This window comes from Oncorhynchus nerka, linkage group LG24, assembly GCF_034236695.1.
Source record: "Oncorhynchus nerka isolate Pitt River linkage group LG24, Oner_Uvic_2.0, whole genome shotgun sequence".
In the NCBI taxonomy this organism is placed as follows: Eukaryota; Metazoa; Chordata; class Actinopteri; order Salmoniformes; family Salmonidae; genus Oncorhynchus; species Oncorhynchus nerka.
The window spans coordinates 91,038,844-91,060,264 of NC_088419.1; the positions used below are offsets into that span (position 1 = coordinate 91,038,844).

At 46.9% G+C, this 21,421-nt stretch overlaps 1 protein-coding gene across 1 annotated transcript in view; it reads right to left on the reverse strand.

Moving 5' to 3' along the window:
• The window catches only part of LOC115123186 (insulin receptor-like), a 183,405-nt gene that overhangs the window by 74,720 nt on the left and 87,264 nt on the right, over positions 1–21,421 (reverse strand). The window lies entirely within an intron of this gene.

Sequence of the window (21,421 nt, forward strand, 5' to 3'; positions counted from 1 at the left end):
TATTCCTCCTTCTTGCTGAACTGGGCTGGCTTGACTCCCAGTAACCTATAGCACCTGCCTGGTGGGATGACCCCTTCTAACAATGACCTAGTTCACAGTCAGAAGTCCTGCTACAGTAGCTCCTGTCCCTGGTCCCGGTCCCTAGCCGCGGTAAAAATAACCCACCGCAGTGCAGCCTCGGCCAGGCTCGGACACAACCAGCTCATAAACAGAGATGGTCCAAACAAGTTGACTCACAGTTCCAACTACCACATATACAGCAGGACTTTCAGATCTCCGTTAGTTACACAACTTAAAGCTCCTTTACTTTAGGTTTTCTTTACGGGAGTGTCTGAGAGGATAAACATTCCACTTTACCCCACAAAGTCAGATATCTCAAGCTTAAACTGACAGACTTTAAATCTGGATTTATGTACATTTTTATGTACATATTCTTATTCATTCCTTTACACTTGTGTGTATACACACGGTAGTTGTTGCGATTTCTTTTGGGGGGTACTTTACTTTACTTAAGATTGACATACCAAATCGACTCAAGGGGGTTAACCCTGCTTTAGCCAATACTCACTGATCTGGCTTTACAATCTGGCTATGAAAATGCCCTTGTTGTTCCTAATTTAAATCAGAACCATGCATAATAACGCAGATTCACTAATAATGACTAACTTTGATTGCAAAAATAGTTGGGAAGAGATTTTCCATGTACTGCTTCCATGGCACATGGTTTAAGTGAACTGATACACAAAACGATGCTGGATTGAAAACATTGTAGAATAATAGTGAAGACATCTAAAGTATGAAATAACAAATGGAATCATGTAGTAACCAAAAGCGTTAAACAAATCAAAAATATATTTTAGATTCTTCAAAGTAGCCACCCTTTGCCTTGATGACAGCTCTGCACACTCTTGGCATTCTCTCAACCAGCTTCACCTGGAATGCTTTTTCAACAGTCTTGAAGTTGCTCCCACATATGCTGAGAAGTTGTTGGCTGCTTCTCCTTCACACTGTGGTCCAACTCATCCCAAACCATCTCAATTGGGTTGACGTCGCCATCACCCTCCTTGGTCAAATAGCCCTGACACAGCCTGGAGGTGTGTTTTGGGTCATTGTCCTGTTGAAAAACAAATGATAGTCCCACTAAGCCCAAACCAGATGGGATGGTATATCGCTGCAGAATGCTGTGGTAACCGTGCTGTTAACTGTGCCTTGAATTCGAAATAAACAACTGACAGTGTCACCAGCAAAGAACCCCCACACTATCACCTCCTCCATGCTTCACGGTGGATCATCCGTTCACCTACTCTGCATCTCACAAAAAACGGCGGTTGGAACCAAAAATCTCAAATTTGGACTCATCAGACCAAAGGACAGATTTCCACCAGTGTAATGTGCATTGCTTGTGTTTCTTGGCTCAAGCTAGTATCTTCTTCTTATTGGTGTCCTTTAGTAGTGGTTTCTTAGCAGCAATTCGACCATGAAGGCCTGATTCACGCAATCTCCTCTGAACAGTTGCTGTTGAGATGAGTGTTACTTGAACTCTGAAGCATTTATTTGGGCTGCAATTTCTGAGGCTGTTAACTAATTAACTTATCCTCTGCGGCAGAGGTAACTACTCTGGGTCTTCCTTTCCTGTGGCGGTCCTCGTGAGAGCCAGTTTCATCATAGCGCTTGATGGTTTTACAACCGAACTTGAAGTTCTTGAAATGTTCCAGATTGACTGACCATGTCTTAAAGTAATGGACTGTAGTTTCTCTTTGCTTATTTGAGCTGTTTTTGCCATAATATGGACTTGGTCTTTTACCAAATAGGGCCATCTTCTGTATACCACCCCTACCGTGTCAAAACACCAATGATTGGCTCAAATTCCACAAATGTACTTTTAACTAGTCCCACCTGTTAATTGAAATGCATTCCAGGTGACTACCACATGACGCTGGTTGAGAGAATGCCAAGAGTGTGCAAAGGTGTCATCAAGGCAAAGGGGGGCTACTTTGAAGAACCTCAAATATAAAATATATTTTGAATTGTTTAATCCTTTTTTGTTACTACATGATTACATATGTGTTATTTCATAGTTCTGATGTTTTCACTATTATTCTACAAAGTTTAAAAAAAAAATTGTACAAACAAAGAAAAACTCGGGCCTCCCGGGTTGGCGCAGCATTCTAAGGCACTGCATCGCAGTGCTAGCTGTGCCACCAGAGATTCTGGGTTCGAGCCCAGGCTCTGTCGCAACCGGTCGCCCATGGGGCGACGCACAATTGGCCCAGCATCATCTGGGTTAGGGAGGGTTTGTCCGGCAGGGATATCCTTGTCTCATCGCGCACCAGCGTCGTCCGGGTTAGGGAGGGTTTGTCCGGCAGGGATATCCTTGTCTCATCGCGCACCAGAGTCGTCCGGGTTAGGGAGGGTTTGTCCGGCAGGGATATCCTTGTCTCATCGCGCACCAGCGTCGTCCGGTTAAGGGAGGGTTTGGCCGGCAGGGATATCCTTGTCTCATCGCGCACTCGCGACTCCTGGAATTAGTAGTTGTGTCCAAACCTTTGACTGGTACTGTATACGGGGGGATACAACCATCCCAGCTCTGAGACAATCATTAAATCATTTGTTTTCACACTGTCCATATGTAGCTTGTTTTTGTTCGCAGATTCAGGAATGACAAAAGAATTGCAACATTTACCTAGAGCCAACTCTCCAAATAGCACTGCGGGGTGATATGAAAAGTCATAATCAATCTATAATACTATAATAAAAAAATTATATTCTCATTGTAAATTAAAGATAAAGGTTCAGAATGTTTGTGAAATATAACAGCGCAGTTGAAAAATAGATTGAATATAGATGGATGGGACTAAAAAACAAACAAAAAAAGATGAATATTCTAAAATATACTGTGTCCGTAAAATGTATATAGTATGTATAAGCTGGAAGTAGAAGCCAAAGTGTTGTTATCTATTAGTTGACTCCAATTAGGGTAGTGGTGGTAAGGTTAGGGGAAAATAAAAGGAAAATATTTACACAAAAAAAAAAAATATATATATATATACACAGTGCCTTGCGAAAGTATTCGGCCCCCTTGAACTTTGTGACCTTTTGCCACATTTCAGGCTTCAAACATAAAGATATAAAACTGTATTTTTTTTTTTGTGAAGAATCAACAACAAGTGGGACACAATCATGAAGTGGAACGACATTTATTGGATATTTCAAACTTTTTTAACAAATCAAAAACTGAAAAATTGGGCGTGCAAAATTATTCAGCCCCCTTAAGTTAATACTTTGTAGCGCCACCTTTTGCTGCGATTACAGCTGTAAGTCGCTTGGGGTATGTCTATCAGTTTTGCACATCGAGAGACTGACATTTTTTCCCATTCCTCCTTGCAAAACAGCTCGAGCTCAGTGAGGTTGGATGGAGAGCATTTGTGAACAGCAGTTTTCAGTTCTTTCCACAGATTCTCGATTGGATTCAGGTCTGGACTTTGACTTGGCCATTCTAACACCTGGATATGTTTATTTTTGAACCATTCCATTGTAGATTTTGCTTTATGTTTTGGATCATTGTCTTGTTGGAAGACAAATCTCCGTCCCAGTCTCAGGTCTTTTGCAGACTCCATCAGGTTTTCTTCCAGAATGGTCCTGTATTTGGCTCCATCCATCTTCCCATCAATTTTAACCATCTTCCCTGTCCCTGCTGAAGAAAAGCAGGCCCAAACCATGATGCTGCCACCACCATGTTTGACAGTGGGGATAGTGTGTTCAGGGTGATGAGCTGTGTTGCTTTTATGCCAAACATAACGTTTTGCATTGTTGCCAAAAAGTTCCATTTTGGTTTCATCTGACCAGAGCACCTTGTTCCACATTGGTGTGTCTCCCAGGTGGCTTGTGGCAAACTTTAAACAACACTTTTTATGGATATCTTTAAGAAATGGCTTTCTTCTTGCCACTCTTCCATAAAGGCCAGATTTGTGCAATATACGACTGATTGTTGTCCTATGGACAGAGTCTCCCACCTCAGCTGTAGATCTCTGCAGTTCATCCAGAGTGATCATGGGCCTCTTGGCTGCATCTCTGATCAGTCTTCTCCTTGTATGAGCTGAAAGTTTAGAGGGACGGCCAGGTCTTGGTAGATTTGCAGTGGTCTGATACTCCTTCCATTTCAATATTATCGCTTGCACAGTGCTCCTTGGGATGTTTAAAGCTTGGGAAATCTTTTTGTATCCAAATCCGGGCTTTAAACTTCTTCACAACAGTATCTCGGACCTGCCTGGTGTGTTCCTTGTTCTTCATGATGCTCTCTGCGCTTTTAACGGACCTCTGAGACTATCACAGTGCAGGTGCATTTATACGGAGACTTGATTACACACAGGTGGATTGTATTTATCATCATTAGTCATTTAGGTCAACATTGGATCATTCAGAGATCCTCACTGAACTTCTGGAGAGAGTTTGCTGCACTGAAAGTAAAGGGGCTGAATAATTTTGCACACCCAATTTTTCAGTTTTTGATTTGTTAAAAAAGTTTGAAATATCCAATAAATGTCGTTCCACTTCATGATTGTGTCCCACTTGTTGTTGATTCTTCACAAAAAAATACAGTTTTATATCTTTATGTTTGAAGCCTGAAATGTGGCAAAAGGTCACAAAGTTCAAGGGGGCCGAATACTTCCGCAAGGCACTGTATATATATATATTTTTTGAAAATATTTTCCTTTTATATATATAAAAAAATACTAACTTCTTGCAGCAGGAATTTAACAAGCTCGTGAGAAGCCAGCTAATTTTACAATTTTAAGTTTAGTCAATTTGATTTATTTACTAGCTAGAACAGTTGAATTGTTATGAACACACCCTTCTGTCCGTCTCCGACTGTTTGAACAGCATGCTGGCGTGTCGACTTTGTTCAGATGTTGAAATCAACTGGCCTTATTTCTCAGAATGAGGACGAGTTTACATTTCCTGTTATAGGCCCTACTTGTGTTTTATGCTTATTGCACATGTAGAAAACACAGACTAGACAGCAAGTATAAAAGTCTTTGGATAAAATGCTGCTCGGGGTACACGGTACCGTAACACCGTGGGTGACAAACTGATGTGGGAGAAAATTTACAAGATTATGTTATAATAGTGTTTATGCATCGAATAGCTTTGACGAGTACTCTCTCATCAGTGGCTATGGGACTGAGTTGGGCCTCTGGGCTTGAGCTGACAGTTGACTCGGCGATAAAATATAAAAGACTGCATTCCATAGACTAGATGTGGTGGGTGTGACCCGAGATAGAGATAGCCTGGAGGAGGAGAACAAAAATTCGTATTGTTTCTAATCATTCTTGCATCTGGGAAACTAAGTCGGGTTGGGAGTTAAACACCAGGTGCAAATAACTACATGATGAACCCGAGGTGACTTATGGTGCCCCCCGATCTGCATGGGAGGGGTGGAACCAGCCATGAAGAAGCATTTTGTCATCTACTATATAAGAACTCTACATTGCCTGTAAGGTTACGCTCTCGGCAACAAACTCAAGAGTGTAGAGTGGACAGTTTCATCATTGCAATAATTAAATAAAAGATGATTGTTTTGAAGAAATTACAAAGTGTCTCTCACTTGATTAGAATATTCCACGATACTGAGCATCCAATTTTTCATAATGAATATTCATTAATACTCCCATTTTTTAGTAGTGTTTGCTCTGCGTGCAATTTGAGAAGTTGAGCCATAAAAAGGGTATCGATTGAAAAGTGAACTTCTTCTCTATTACAGTAAAATAATGTCCTAATGTGGGTTTGGTGTCCATAAGAACGATTCTGTTAGACACAACCTCAAATTACGAGTTGAAACCGCTTGTCAGATATGAGATGTCACTTCCTCCTCTTTGTTGTTGTGAGTAGCAGGGGGAGGCAGCGTGGTGTATGGCGTGGGGGATGTGGCGTAGAGTATGGCGTGCATGGCGTGGGGCCGTGGCGTGTGGGGGCATGGCGTGTGGGGGGAGGGGCAAGGCGTGTGGGGTGTGGGGCATGACGTGTGGGGGGAGGGGCAAGGCGTGTGGGGTGTGGGGCATGACGTGTGGGGGGGGAGGGGCAAGGTGTGGGGGAGGGGCAAGGTGTGTGGGGCATGGCGTGTGGGGGGAGGGGCATGACGTGTGGGGTGTGGGGCATGACGTGTGGGGTGTGGGGCATGACGTGTGGGGTGTGGGGCATGACGTGTGGGGTGTGGGGCATGACGTGTGGGGTGTGGGGCATGACGTGTGGTGGTGGGGGGGGGGGCGTGGTGTGTTTGTATAAATGGGAAGGTGCACAGTCACAGCAGGAGCGAAGGAGAAGAGATGAAAAAGACCATCGGACATAAACGCTAATAAAAAATTTAGATAAAGAAATTACTTATCAAATTATGGAATTACATGTTGAATTCACAGCGATTTTGAGTCACGAGATTACTTTTGTTAAATCTATCCAGTCAAATGTACTAGATTACTTTTTAAAAGTAACGAATCCCAATAACACTGCCCGTGACAATACGTGCTGTAGCGGTGTGTAAACTAGATCATAGTTGTTCTGTAGTGGTGCAGTATGGTGTGTTCTAGTTGTTCTGTACCGGTGTGTAAACTAGATCATTTCTTCTGTAGTGGTGCAGTACGGTGTGTTCTAGTTGTTCTGTAGTGGTGCAGTACGGTGTGTTCTGTAGTGGTGCAGTACGGTGTGTTCTGTAGTGGTGCAGTACGGTGTGTTCTGTAGTGGTGCAGTACGGTGTGTTCTGTAGTGGTGCAGTACGGTGTGTTCTGTAGTGGTGCAGTACGGTGTGTTCTGTAGTGGTGCAGTACGGTGTGTTCTGTAGTGGTGCAGTACGGTGTGTTCTGTAGTGGTGGTGCGGTGTGTTCTGTAGTGGTGTGTTCTGTAGTGGTGCAGTACGGTGTGTTCTAGTTGTTCTGTAATGGTGCAGTACGGTGTGTTCTAGTTCTGTAATGGTGCAGTACGGTGTGTTCTAGTTGTTCTGTAGTGGTGCAGTACGGTGTGTTCTAGTTGTTCTGTAGTGGTGCAGTACGGTGTGTTCTAGTTGTTCTGTAGTGGTGCAGTACGGTGTGTTCTAGTTGTTCTGTAGTGGTGCAGTACGGTGTGTTCTAGTTGTTCTGTAGTGGTGCAGTACGGTGTGTTCTGTAGTGGTGCTACGGTGTGTTCTGTAGTGGTGCAGTACGGTGTGTTCTGTAGTGGTGCAGTACGGTGTGTTCTGTAGTGGTGCAGTACGGTGTGTTCTGTAGTGGTGCAGTACGGTGTGTTCTGTAGTGGTGCAGTACGGTGTGTTCTGTAGTGGTGCAGTACGGTGTGTTCTGTAGTGGTGCAGTACGGTGTGTTCTGTAGTGGTGCAGTAGGGTGTGTTCTGTAGTGGTGCAGTACGGTGTGTTCTGTAGTGGTGCAGTACGGTGTGTTCTGTAGTGGTGCAGTACGGTGTGTTCTGTAGTGGTGCAGTACGGTGTGTTCTGTAATGGTGCAGTACGGTGTGTTCTAGTTGTTCTGTAATGGTGCAGTACGGTGTGTTCTAGTTCTGTAGTGGTGCAGTACGGTGTGTTCTAGTTGTTCTGTAGTGGTGCAGTACGGTGTGTTCTAGTTGTTCTGTAGTGGTGCAGTACGGTGTGTTCTAGTTGTTCTGTAGTGGTGCAGTACGGTGTGTTCTAGTTGTTCTGTAGTGGTGCAGTACGGTGTGTTCTGTAGTGGTGCAGTACGGTGTGTTCTGTAGTGGTGCAGTACTGTGTGTTCTGTAGTGGTGCAGTACGGTGTGTTCTGTAGTGGTGCAGTACGGTGTGTTCTGTAGTGGTGCAGTACGGTGTGTTCTGTAGTGGTGCAGTACGGTGTGTTCTGTAGTGGTGCAGTACGGTGTGTTCTGTAGTGGTGCAGTACGGTGTGTTCTGTAGTGGTGCAGTACGGTGTGTTCTGTAGTGGTGCAGTACGGTGTGTTCTGTAGTGGTGCAGTACGGTGTGTTCTGTAGTGGTGCAGTACGGTGTGTTCTGTAGTGGTGCAGTACGGTGTGTTCTGTAGTGGTGCAGTACGGTGTGTTCTGTAGTGGTGCAGTACGGTGTGTTCTGTAGTGGTGCAGTACGGTGTGTTCTGTAGTGGTGCAGTACGGTGTGTTCTGTAGTGGTGCAGTACGGTGTGTTCTGTAGTGGTGCAGTACGGTGTGTTCTGTAGTGGTGCAGTACGGTGTGTTCTGTAGTGGTGCAGTACGGTGTGTTCTGTAGTGGTGCAGTACGGTGTGTTCTGTAGTGGTGCAGTACGGTGTGTTCTGTAGTGGTGCAGTACGGTGTGTTCTGTAGTGGTGCAGTACGGTGTGTTCTAGTTGTTCTGTAATGGTGCAGTACGGTGTGTTCTAGTTGTTCTGTAATGGTGCAGTACGGTGTGTTCTAGTTCTGTAGTGGTGCAGTACGGTGTGTTCTAGTTGTTCTGTAGTGGTGCAGTACGGTGTGTTCTAGTTGTTCTGTAGTGGTGCAGTACGGTGTGTTCTAGTTGTTCTGTAGTGGTGCAGTACGGTGTGTTCTGTAGTGGTGCAGTATGGTGTGTTCTAGTTGTTCTGTAGTGGTGCAGTACGGTGTGTTCTGTAGTGGTGCAGTACGGTGTGTTCTAGTTGTTCTGTAGTGGTGCAGTACGGTGTGTTCTGTAGTGGTGCAGTACGGTGTGTTCTAGTTGTTCTGTAGTGGTGCAGTACGGTGTGTTCTAGTTGTTCTGTAGTGGTGCAGTACGGTGTGTTCTAGTTGTTCTGTAGTGGTGCAGTACGGTGTGTTCTAGTTGTTCTGTAGTGGTGCAGTACGGTGTGTTCTAGTTGTTCTGTAGTGGTGCAGTACGGTGTGTTCTAGTTGTTCTGTAGTGGTGCAGTACGGTGTGTTCTAGTTGTTCTGTAGTGGTGCAGTATGGTGTGTTCTAGTTGTTCTGTAGTGGTGCAGTATGGTGTGTTCTAGTTGTTCTGTAGTGGTGCAGTATGGTGTGTTCTAGTTGTTCTGTAGTGGTGCAGTACGGTGTGTTCTAGTTGTTCTGTAGTGGTGCAGTACGGTGTGTTCTAGTTGTTCTGTAGTGGTGCAGTACGGTGTGTTCTGTAGTGGTGCAGTATGGTGTGTTCTAGTTGTTCTGTAGTGGTGCAGTACGGTGTGTTCTGTAGTGGTGCAGTACGGTGTGTTCTAGTTGTTCTGTAGTGGTGCAGTACGGTGTGTTCTGTAGTGGTGCAGTACGGTGTGTTCTAGTTGTTCTGTAGTGGTGCAGTACGGTGTGTTCTAGTTGTTCTGTAGTGGTGCAGTACGGTGTGTTCTAGTTGTTCTGTAGTGGTGCAGTACGGTGTGTTCTAGTTGTTCTGTAGTGGTGCAGTACGGTGTGTTCTAGTTGTTCTGTAGTGGTGCAGTACGGTGTGTTCTAGTTGTTCTGTAGTGGTGCAGTACGGTGTGTTCTAGTTGTTCTGTAGTGGTGCAGTACGGTGTGTTCTAGTTGTTCTGTAGTGGTGCAGTACGGTGTGTTCTAGTTGTTCTGTAGTGGTGCAGTATGGTGTGTTCTAGTTGTTCTGTAGTGGTGCAGTACGGTGTGTTCTAGTTGTTCTGTAGTGGTGCAGTACGGTGTGTTCTAGTTGTTCTGTAGTGGTGCAGTACGGTGCGCTCCAGTGTGAGGCCATCTGGGGCTGCTGCTAGTGAGGACACACAGACTGACCACAGGCTTGGGAGTCTTCATCGTTCTCCTCGGGACCCGCCCATCCTCTCTCACACACACACACACTGGACAGTTCTGAAATACCCGCCCTGTGCTCGCCCCAGCGGAAAACGTTACAGGAGTGCTTCTCATTTCATACATGGCTGGCAACGTGGCTGCAAAGGACAAAAAAAAAAGAAGTCCTGAAAGTTCCTTTTGTTTTTTTGGGGGAGGGGTTATGATGTTGTTTTTGGGGGAGGGGTTATGATGTTGTTGTTTTTGGGGGGGGGGGAGGGGCTATGATGTTGTTTTTGGGGGGAGGGGCTATGATGTTGTTTTTGGGGGAGGGGCTATGATGTTGTTTTTTTTGTTTTTGGGGGGAGGGGCTATGATGTTGTTTTTGGGGGAGGGGCTATGATGTTGTTTTTGGGGGAGGGGCTATGATGTTGTTTTTGGGGGAGGGGCTATGATGTTGTTTTTGGGGGAGGGGCTATGATGTTGTTTTTGGGGGAGGGGCTATGATGTTGTTTTTGGGGGAGGGGCTATGATGTTGTTTTTGGGGGAGGGGCTATGATGTTGTTTTTGGGGGGGTTGTTTTTGGGGGGCTATGATGTTGTTTTTGGGGGAGGGGCTATGATGTTGTTTTTGGGGGAGGGGCTATGATGTTGTTTTTGGGGGGAGGGGTTATGATGTTGTTTTTTTGGGGGAGGGGCTATGATGTTGTTTTTTGGGGGAGGGGCTATGATGTTGTTTTTTGGGGGAGGGGTTATGATGTTGTTTTTTGGGGGAGGGGTTATGATGTTGTTTTTTGGGGGAGGGGTTATGATGTTGTTTTTGGGGGAGGGGCTATGATGTTGTTTTTTGGGGGAGGGGCTATGATGTTGTTTTTTGGGGGGAGGGGCTATGTTGTTGTTTTTGGGGGGAGGGGTTATGTTGTTGCCACTGAACTATTTAACAGTTGACAGGAGGAAAACTCTTGGGAGAGGAGAAGAGGAAAGCATGGTTAAGAATGTATTAGTGGGTGCCAGTGTGCCAGACAGACAGTCAGTCAGACAGCTTGACAGCTAGACAGCCAGAGACAAGACAGCTAGACAGCCAGACAGACAGCCAGAGACAGCCAGACAGACAGCTAGACAGACAGCTAGACAGACAGCTAGACAGACAGCTAGACAGACAGCCAGGGAAAGACAGGCACAGCCAGACAGCCAGGGAAAGACAGGCACAGCCAGACAGCCAGGGAAAGACTAGCACAGCCAGACAGCCAGGGAAAGACAGGCACAGCCAGACAGCCAGCCAGCCAGACAGACAGCCTTCGAGGGATGACACCACGGTGAGGACATCACACACACTGTTACTGTCAACAGAAGAACAAGGAAGGATCCCTCTCAGCAAGCAGGCTGGGGGAGAGAGGGGGGGTGCTGGGGGAGAGAGAGGAGTACTGGGGGAGAGAGGGAGGGTGCTGAAGGAGAGAGAGGAGTACTGGGGGAGAGAGAGAGAGGAGTACTGGAGGAGAGAGAGAGGAGTACTGGAGGAGAGAGAGGAGTACTGGAGGAGAGAGAGAGGAGTACTGGAGGAGAGAGAGAGAGGAGTACTGGAGGAGAGAGAGGAAGGGGCTGAAGGAGGGATAGTGTGGGCTCTAAGAGGGGTGGGGCGGTGAAGGGAGGGAGGGAGTGTGGAAGGAGGGGGGAGGGCTGGAGGGAGGGAAGGGGCTGGAGAATTAGTGTGGGTTCAGAAAGGTGGGGAGGTGAAGGGAGGGAGGGAGGAAGGAGGGAGGGGTGGAGGAGGAATAGTGTGGGTTCAGAGAGGTGGGGAGGTGATGGGAGGGAGGGAGGAAGGAGGGAGGGGTGGAGGGAGGGGCTGGAGGAGGAATAGTGTGGAGAGGAGATAAATGAAGGGAGGGAGGGGTGACGGGAGGGGCCTCCTCCAGAGGTGGGGAGGTGATGGGAGGGATAGTGTGGATTCAGAGAGGTGGAGAGGAGATGAAGGAAGGGAGGGAGGGAGGGAGGGAGGGAGGGAGGGAGGGAGGGAGGGAGGGAGGGAGGGAGGGAGGGAGGGAGGGGGCTGGAGGAGGAATAGTGTGGGTTCAGAGAGGTGGAGAGAAGATGGAAGGAGGGAGGGGTCTCTGACATCAGAGCCTTTTTCTGTTTCCCTTCACACTGAGCAGTGAACACTCTCACACAAACAGAAAAATGCATCAACGTACTTTCACTCCCCGCTCTTCTCTCTTTGTGCAGTGCAGTGTGTACATGCTGTGACCACGTTGTGTCAGTCTGACTCCCGATCCCCCAGGAGGAATCCATTCCGTAGTACAGCTCCCACACCAGATCCGCCCTCATCCTTAACCAATGTGTTTGCTGGCTGTGGAAAGCAGCCATTCAATGGCCTCTTCCATATCAGGGAGGAGAGCTGCCCGGGGTTAACCCTTTCATATCAGGGAGGAGAGCTGCCCGGGGTTAACCCTTTCATATCAGGGAGGAGAGCTGGTTAACCCTTTCATATCAGGGAGGAGAGCTGCCCGGGGTTAACCCTTTCATGTCAGGGAGGAGAGCTGCCCGGGGTTAACCCTTTCATATCAGGGAGGAGAGCTGCCCGGGGTTAACCCTTTCATATCAGGGAGGAGAGCTGCCCGGGTTTAACCCTTTCATATCAGGGAGGAGAGCTGCCCGGGGTTAACCCTTTCATGGAAAGCAAACAGAAAGCAACAGAGGCAAACTAGGAGAATACGAGGCCATTTCTCGCTGCTGAGGGGAGCTCGCTCCCTCCCTCCCTCCCCTCCCTCCCTCCCTCCCTCCTCTCTCTCCCTCCTCTCTCTCCCTCCCTCCCTCCTCTCTCTCTCCCTCCCTCCCTCCCTCCCCTCCCTCCCTCCCTCCCTCCCTCCCTCCTCTCCCTCCCTCCCTCCTCTCTCTCTCCATCCTTTCTCTCCCTCCCGCTCAGCCCTTTTTGCCCCAGGCCTGCTCAGAGCCTACTACTAGCTAGCACAATGTTTATTTACATTTACATTTAAGTCATTTAGCAGACGCGCTAACACTGCGGCTAACACTGCCCTGCAGCATTCCCATTCTGATCACGCTAAAGCTAGGTTACACTAGCAGTGCCAAACACAGCCCGTTCATTCATCCCCCTCCTCCCCTCAGCCTGAACCAGTCTCCCCCCCCCATCTCTCTCTCTCTTGCGTTTCCAGGCCACGGCCCCTCTTTCATTCATATGCCTTGTTTTTATTTAAAACCGGATGGAGGAGAGGAAAAATGATTTTTTGATTTAAAATATATATATATATATTTAACGAGGCTAGTCAGTTAAGAACAAATTCTTATTTACAATTATGGCCTACCGGGGAACAGTGGGTTAACTGCCTTGTTCAGGGGCAGAATGATGGATGATTCCAACGACTCTACAGAAGATGGAAACCTACACTGTTCCACTAACACTACACCCACCTTATCACTATTCCACTAACACTACACCCAGCTTATCACTATTCCACTAAAACTACACCCAGCGTATCACTATTCCACTAACACTACACCCATCTTATCACTATTCCACTAATACTACACCCATCTTATCACTATTCCACTAACACTACACCCACCTTATCACTATTCCACTAACACTACACCCACCTTATCACTATTCCACTAACACTACACCCACCTTATCACTATTCCACCTTATCACTATTCCACTAACACTACACCCACCTTATCACTATTCCACTAACACTACACCCATTTTGTCACTATTCCACTAACACTACACCCATCTTATCACTATTCCACTAACACTACACCCATCTTATCACTATTCCACTAACACTACACCCATCTTATCACTATTCCACTAACACTACACCCATCTTATCACTATTCCACTGACACTACACCCAGCTTATCACTATTCCACTAACACTACACCCATCTTATCACTATTCCACTAACACTACACCCATCTTATCACTATTCCACTAACACTACACCCATCTTATCACTATTCCACTAACACTACACCCAGCTTATCACTATTCCACTAACCCTACACCCACCCAGGCAGCTCCTCATCTCTCACTAGTGTGTTCTGCTGGATTTTAATGTGTTTTCTTTCCTGATGATCAAAAGTGAGCTGTGTGTTTACGTTTCATGTGTTCAGGGCTGTAAACCCCCCAAAGAGAGAGCCTGGGAAGAGAGGCGGTGGGTGTGAGCCAATAGCAGCGCAGGCACAGGAACATACTTCCTGCTTTTACACATAAACCACCCCTCTAATTGGCAGTGTTGTCTGAGGGCAAAGGGTGGGGAACCATAACAAACAGGCTTTACCCCAGAGGCTCTCTCTGAGCGCACACACACACACACAAGCTTACAGGGAAAAGTTAACTAAGAAAACACACACTTACACACAGACATGCACTTTTACTATATATTTGCACTGTCTAGGAGTCCTACGATTCAAAAGCTGAACGATAAATGCTTCTAGTGATCTGATTTAAAACATCATCCCATGGAGGAGGAGGATGGACAGGAGGAGGAGGAGGATGAGGAGGAGGAGGAGGATGGAGAGGAGGAAGAGGATGGAGCGGAGGAAGATGGGTGGAGAGTAGTATGGACAGAAGGAGGAGGATGGAGGAGGGAGGATGGAGAGGATGGAGAGGAGGAAGAGGATGGAGAGGAGGAAGAGGATGGAGAGGAGGAAGAGGATGGAGAGGAGGAAAAGGATGGAGAGGAGGAAAAGGAAGAGGAGGAAAAGATGGAGAGGAGGAAAAGGATGGAGAGGAGGAAAGGGTGGAGAGGAGGAAGAGGGTGGAGAGGAGGAAGATGGACAGGAGGAGGATGGAGAGGAGGAAGAGGGTGGAGAGGAGGAGGAGGAAGAGGAGGAGGAGGAAGAGGAGATGGAGGAAGAGGATGGACAGGAGGAGGAGGATGGACAGGAGGAGGAGGATGGACAGGAGGAGGAGGATGGACAGGAGGAGGAGGAAGGACAGGAGGAGGAGGATGGACAGGAGGAGGAGGATAGAGAGGAGGAAGAGGGTGGACAGGAGGAGGAGGAAGACTATAGGGGAAACAAAAACATCAACAGACGGATCCCTGGGAGGCAGGGAGACTGAGCGTGAGCCGTAGTGTCACTATATCGTCAGACTGAGGACACGCTGCCAGGCCTGACACACAGATGAGAGAGAGAGTATGAAACCTTTGTGGACAGGAGAGGGAAGAGGAGAGGAGCTCCCCATCGGGTGAAAACAACAGTTTGAGAAGGAAAGGTGAAACAGAATGAACGCTGTAGTGGTGTTGAGGAGGAAAGGTGAAACAGAATGAACGCTGTAGTGGTGTTGAGGAGAAAAGGTGAAACAGAATGAACGCTGTGGTGGTGTTGAGGAGGAAAGGTGAAACAGAATGAACGCTGTGGTGGTGTTGAGGAGGAAAGGTGAAACAGAATGAACGCTGTGGTGGTGTTGAGGAGGAAAGGTGAAACAGAATGAACGCTGTGGTGGTGTTGAGGAGGAAAGGTGAAACAGAATGAACGCTGTGGTGGTGTTGAGAGGAAAGGTGAAACAGAATGAACGCTGTGGTGGTGTTGAGAAGGAAAGGTGAAACAGAATGAACGCTGTGGTGGTGTTGAGAAGGAAAGGTGAAACAGAATGAACGCTGTGGTGGTGTTGAGAAGGAAAGGTGAAACAGAATGAACGTTGTGGTGGTGTTGAGGAGAAAAGGTGAAACAGAATGAACGCTGTGGTGGTGGTGAGGAGGAAAGGTGAAACAGAATGAACGCTGTGGTGGTGGTGAGGAGGAAAGGTGAAACAGAATGAACGCTGTGGTGGTGTTGAGGAGGAAAGGTGAAACAGAATGAACGCTGTAGTGGTGTTGAGGAGAAAAGGTGAAACAGAATGAACGCTGTGGTGGTGTTGAGGAGGAAAGGTGAAACCGAATGAAAGCTGTAGTGGTGTTGAGGAGGAAAGGTGAAACAGAATGAACGCTGTAGTGGTGTTGAGGAGGAAAGGTGAAACCGAATGAACGCTGTGGTGGTGTTGAGAAGGAAAGGTGAAACAGAATGAACGCTGTGGTGGTGATGTCAGAATTGCCCCAGGCCACAGATAGTTGTGTTGGGAAAGGTGGAGGAAGTTGGAAAGAGCTGGAACACCACCCCACCCAGTCAGGGTGTTAGAGGGATGAGGAAGGGAGCTGTACGCTGTACACAGAGGGTGAAGGTTAGCTGTATGGCTAATAACTTCTAACCTTACTATCTTGGAACTATTCACACAGTGTTACTAGAAGAAGTGATGTGAAAAATAACTGCGCTCTCTGTTCCCACTGTTAAGTCTATTTATATATATATATTTTTTTTAAAGGTAAGACATCTCAACTGTCACCAAGACAACGACATACAAAAAGGTAGGTTGATGTCCTAGCTGCTGTGTACGCAATGACTCGTTTCCTGACGCTCAGCCATAAAACACTCAAATGTTTGGATAAGAAAGTAGCTGCTTTGTCAAGAGTCTCTCCTGTGTAAATTCAACTCTTCCGAGAGGACGATGGCGGCTTTGGTGTGTATGACATGCGGCGACAGAGAAGCAGAGACATGAGAATGTTCTAGATGATTTTGTCGACAGCGTGTTCTAAAAGTTAGGCCTATTTTTGCTGTCTTGAGTATGTAGAATCACCTTTTATGCGTGCAAAACAAAATGGCACGATAGCACCTAACCTATTTGATAAGATCGGGGGCTTGTGTACACGTGCGTATAAGGCTGCTGAGTGTCAGCAGAGGAACAGCTCGTCAGGAGAAGGCATCAGGCCTGTTCAGACAGGCCTCAGTCAGGAGAGGCCCTCACTGCTATGGGCTCCATATGACTGACTCTCTCGCTCTGGCCTATAGTAGTGCACTATTTGGGGAATAGGGCAGCATTTAGGAATCATTAATAAGATGAATTGGTGAAAAGAAGAATAGGGCTCCCGAGTGGCGCAGCGGTCTAAAGCACTGCATCTCAGTGCAAGAGGTATCACTACAGACCCTGGTTCGAATCCAGGCTCTATCACATCCGGCCGCGATTGGGAGTCCCGTAGGGCGACACACAAAATGGCCCAGCGTCGTCCGGGTTTGGCCGGGGTCGTCATTGTAAGTAAGAATTTGTTCTTAACTGACCTGCATAGTTAAATAAATTAAATTAAACACACGGGGTGGTCAGGCCTGATGGGATTTTTTCAAGTAGTGTGTGAGCGAGGCAGGAAGGAACCTTGTGCAACTTCCTCCCACTGTAAGGTCACAGTGAGGTCATTGTAACAGTGTTTACAGAGTCATGATGCAGCAACATGATACTGCTTAGCCTGTATAATATAGTCCAATATCTAGGTCTGGCACAAGCACCATATAACAGTGGGTTCTGGATGAAGACTGTCATGGAAATAAAACAACCATCATAACTGATAAATAAAATAATTATATAAACAGGCCATCAGCTTTTACTTCCTGCTTTGTTCCTATGGCTACACTCGCAATGGCGGCCAGTTCACCCATTAAGCCATCATTGACTTGAATGGGACCGCCAGTTCACCCATTAAGCCATCATTGACTTGAATGTGGCGGCCAGTTTACCCATTATGCCATCATTGACTTGAATGGGACCGCCAGTTCACCCATTACGCCATCATTGACTTGAATGTGGCCACCAGCTCCCCCATTATGCCATCATTGACTTGAATGGGGACGGCAGTACTATTCAGTACATTGCTGTGGCAGCACGTGCAGTCAGGAGAGGAGAAAATGTGAGACTTCAAAAAAAGAAAAAAAAAGAATGGTCATTACGAACAGTTACCGCATACAAAATCCCATGACCATCACAGCCCTACCCGTACCTTACATAAAACCCTGCCAACGCTGTTCCAAGACAAACAGAGGATAAACTAAGGTACGGTTCTAGGAAGCACAGAGGCTTCTTTCAGTCAGATCTCAGAACAGTACGTTATTAATTTTATTAATTTATTTAACCTTTATTTAACCAGGTAGGCTAGTTTAGAACAAGTTCTCATTTGCAACTGCGACCTGGCCAAGATAAAGCAAAGCAGTGTGACACAGACAACAACAGACTTACACATGGAATAACATGGAATAAACAATAGCCAAGCCAATAACACAATAAACAAATCAATGACACAGTAGAAAAAAGAAAGTCTATATACAGTGTGTGCAAAAGGCATGAGGAGGTAGGCAATAAATAGGCCATAGGAGCGAATGGTTACAATTTAGCATATTAACACTGGAATGATACATGAGCAGATGATGTGCAAGTAGAAATACTGGTGTGGAAAAGAGCAGAAAGGTAAATAAAAACAGTATGGGGATGAGGTAGGTAGATTGGGTGGGCTATTTACAGACGGACTATGTACTGCTGCAGCGATCGGTTAGCTGCTCAGATAGTTGATATTTGAAGTTGTTGAAATAAAAGTCTCCAACTTCAGCGATTTTTGCAATTCGTTCCAGTCACTGGCAGCAGATAACTGTAAGGAAAGGCGGCCAAATGAGGTGTTGGCTTTGGGGATGATCAGTGAGATATACCTGCTGGAACGTGTGCTACGGGTGGGTGTTGCCATCGTGACCAGTGAACTGAGATAAGGCGGAGCTTTACCTAGCATAGACTTATAGATGACCTGGAGCCAGTGGGTCTGGCGACGAATATGTAGCGAGGGCCAGCCGAGTAGAGCATACAGGTCGCAGTGGTGGGTGTTATAAGGTGATTTGGTAACAAAACGGATAGCACTGTGATAGACTGCATCCAGTTTGCTGAGTAGAGTGTTGGAAGCTATTTTGTAGATGACATCGCCGAAGTCGAGAATCAGTAGGATGGTCAGTTTCACTAGGGTAAGTTTGGCGGTGTGAGTGAAGGAGGCTTTGTTGCGAAATAGAAAGCCGATTCTAGATTTGATTTTCGTTTGGAGATGTTTGATATGAGTCTGGAAGGAGAGTTTACAGGCTAGCCAGACACCTAAGTATTTGTAGTTGTCCACATATTCTAGGTCGGAACCGTCCAGGGTGGTGATGCTCGTCAAGCGGGCGGGTGCGGGCATTGAACTGCTGAAAAGCATGCATCTGGTTTTACTAGCGTTTAAGAGCAGTTGGAGGCCACGGAAGGAGTGTTGTACGGCATTGAAGCTCGTTTGGAGGTTAGATAGCACAGTGTCCAAGGAAGGGCCAGAAGTATACAGAATGGTGTCGTCTGCATAGAGGTGGATCAGGGAATGGCCCGCAGCAAGAGCGACATCATTGATACATACAGAGAAAAGTGTCAGCCCGAGAATTGAACCCTGTGGTACCCCATAGAGACTGCCAGAGGTCCGGACAACATGCCCTCCGATTTGACACACTGAACTCTATCTGATTAGTAGTTGCTGAACCAGGCAAGGCAGTCATTAGAAAAACCAAGGCTATTGAGTCTGCCGATAAGAATACGGTGATTGACAGAGTCGAAAGCCTTGGCCAGGTTGATGAATACGGCTGCACAGTACTGTCTTTTATCGATGGCGGTTATGATATCGTTTAGTACCTTGAGCGTGGCTGAGGTGCACCCGTAACCGGCTCGGAAGCCTGATTGCACAGCAGAGAGGGTACGGTGGGATTCGAAATGATCAGTGATGTGTTTATTAATTTGGCGTTTGAAGACTTTAGATAGGCAGGGCAGGATGGATATAGGTCTGTAACAGTTTGGGTCTAGGGTGTCACCCCCTTTGAAGAGGGGGATGACCGCAGCAGCTTTCCAATCTTTAGGGATCTCGGACGATACGAAAGAGAGGTTGAACAGGCTGGTAATAGGGGTTGCAACAATGGTGGCGGATAGTTTTAGAAAGAGAGGGTCCAGATTGTCTAGCCCAGCTGATTTGTACGGGTCCAGGTTTTGCAGCTCTTTCAGAACATCTGCTGTCTGGATTTGGGTGAAGGAGAAGCTGGGGAGGCTTGGGGGAGTAGCTGCGGGGGAGGCGGAGCTGTTGGCCGGGGTTGGAGTAGCCAGGAGGAAGGCATGGCCAGCGGTTGAGAAATGCATGTTGAAATGTTTGATTATCACAGTGGTGACCGTGTTACCTAGCCTCAGTGCAGTGGGCAGCTGGGAGGAGGTGCTCTTGTTCGCCATGGACTTTACAGTGTCCCAAAACTTTTTGGAGTTAGAGCTACAGGATGCGAATTTCTGCTTGAAAAAGCTAGCCTTCGCTGACTTCCCTGAACAGTTGCATATAGGTGGGGACTATTCGATACTATTGCAGTCCGCCACAGGATGTTTTTGTGCTGGTCAAGGGCAGTCAGGTCTGGAGTGAACCAAGGGCTATATCTGTTCTTAGTTCTGCATTTTTTGAACGGGGCATGCTTATTTAAGATGGTGAGGAAATTACTTTTAAAGAATGACCAGGCATCTTCGACTGACGGGATGAGGTCAATATCCTTCCAGGATACCCGGGCCAGGTCGATAAGAAAGGCCTGCTCGCAGAAGTATTTTAGGGAGCGTTTGACAGTGATGAGGGGTGGTCGTTTGACCGTAGACACAGGTAATGAGGCAGTGATCGCTGAGATCCTGATTGTAAACAGCGGAGGTGTATTTGGAGGGCAAGTTGGTCAGGATAATGTCTATGAGGGTGCCCATGTTTACAGATTTAGGGTTGTACCTGGTGGGTTCCTTGATGATTTGTGTGAGATTGAGGGCATCTAGCTTAGATTGTAGGACTGCCGGGGTGGTAAGCATATCCCAGTTTAGGTCACCTAACAGAACGAACTCTGAAGCTAGATGGGGGGCAATCAATTCACAAATGGTGTCCAGGGCACAGCTGGGAGCGGAGGGGGGTCGATAGCAGGTTCATTTTTAAAAGTAGAAGTTCAAACTGTTTGGGTATAGACCTGGAAAGTATGACAGAACTTTGCAGGCTCTCTCTGCAGTAGATTGCAACTCCTCCCCCATTTGGCAGTTCTATCTTGATAGAATATGTTGTAGCTGGGTATGGAAATCTCAGAATTGTTGGTGGCCTTCATAAGCCAGGATTCAGACACGGCAAGGACATCAGGGTTGGCGGAGTGTGCTAAAGCAGTGAGCAAAACAAACTTAGGGAGGAGGTTTCTGATGTTGACATGCATGAAACCAAGGTTTTTTTCGATCACAGAAGTCAACAAATGAGGGTGCCTGGGGACACGCAGGGCATGGGTTTACCTCCACATCACCCGAGGAACAGAGGAGGAGTAGGATGAGGGTACGGCTAAAGGCTATCAAAACTGGTCACCTAGAGTGTTGGGGACAAAGAATAAAAGGAGCAGATTTCTGGGCGTGGTAGAATAGATTCAGGGCATAATGTGCAGACAGGGGTATGGTGGGGTGTGGGTACAGTGGAGGTAAGCCCAGGCACTGAGTGATGATAAGAGAGGTTGTATCTCTGGATAAGCTGGTTATAATGGGTGAGGTCAAGGCATGTGTGGGAGGTGGGACAAAGGAGGTATCAGAGGTATAATGAGTGGAAGTAGGGGCTCCGCAGTAAACTAAAACAATGATAACTAACCTAAATAACAGTATACAAGGCATATTGACATGAGAGAGACATACAGCGAGGCATAAAGTAATCACAGGTGTTGATTTGGGGAGCTAACGAAAACAACAACAGGTAAAATGGCATTGTTTTGAGGTTCCATTCTCCTTGTATGGAATGAGGGTGTCATTTCTAAGGACATCCCAACTTGGTTAGTTAGTTAGAATTGGCTTCAGTGTGACTGAACAACAGGTTTGTATAACTGAGCTAAAACCATAAAGGTCACAGA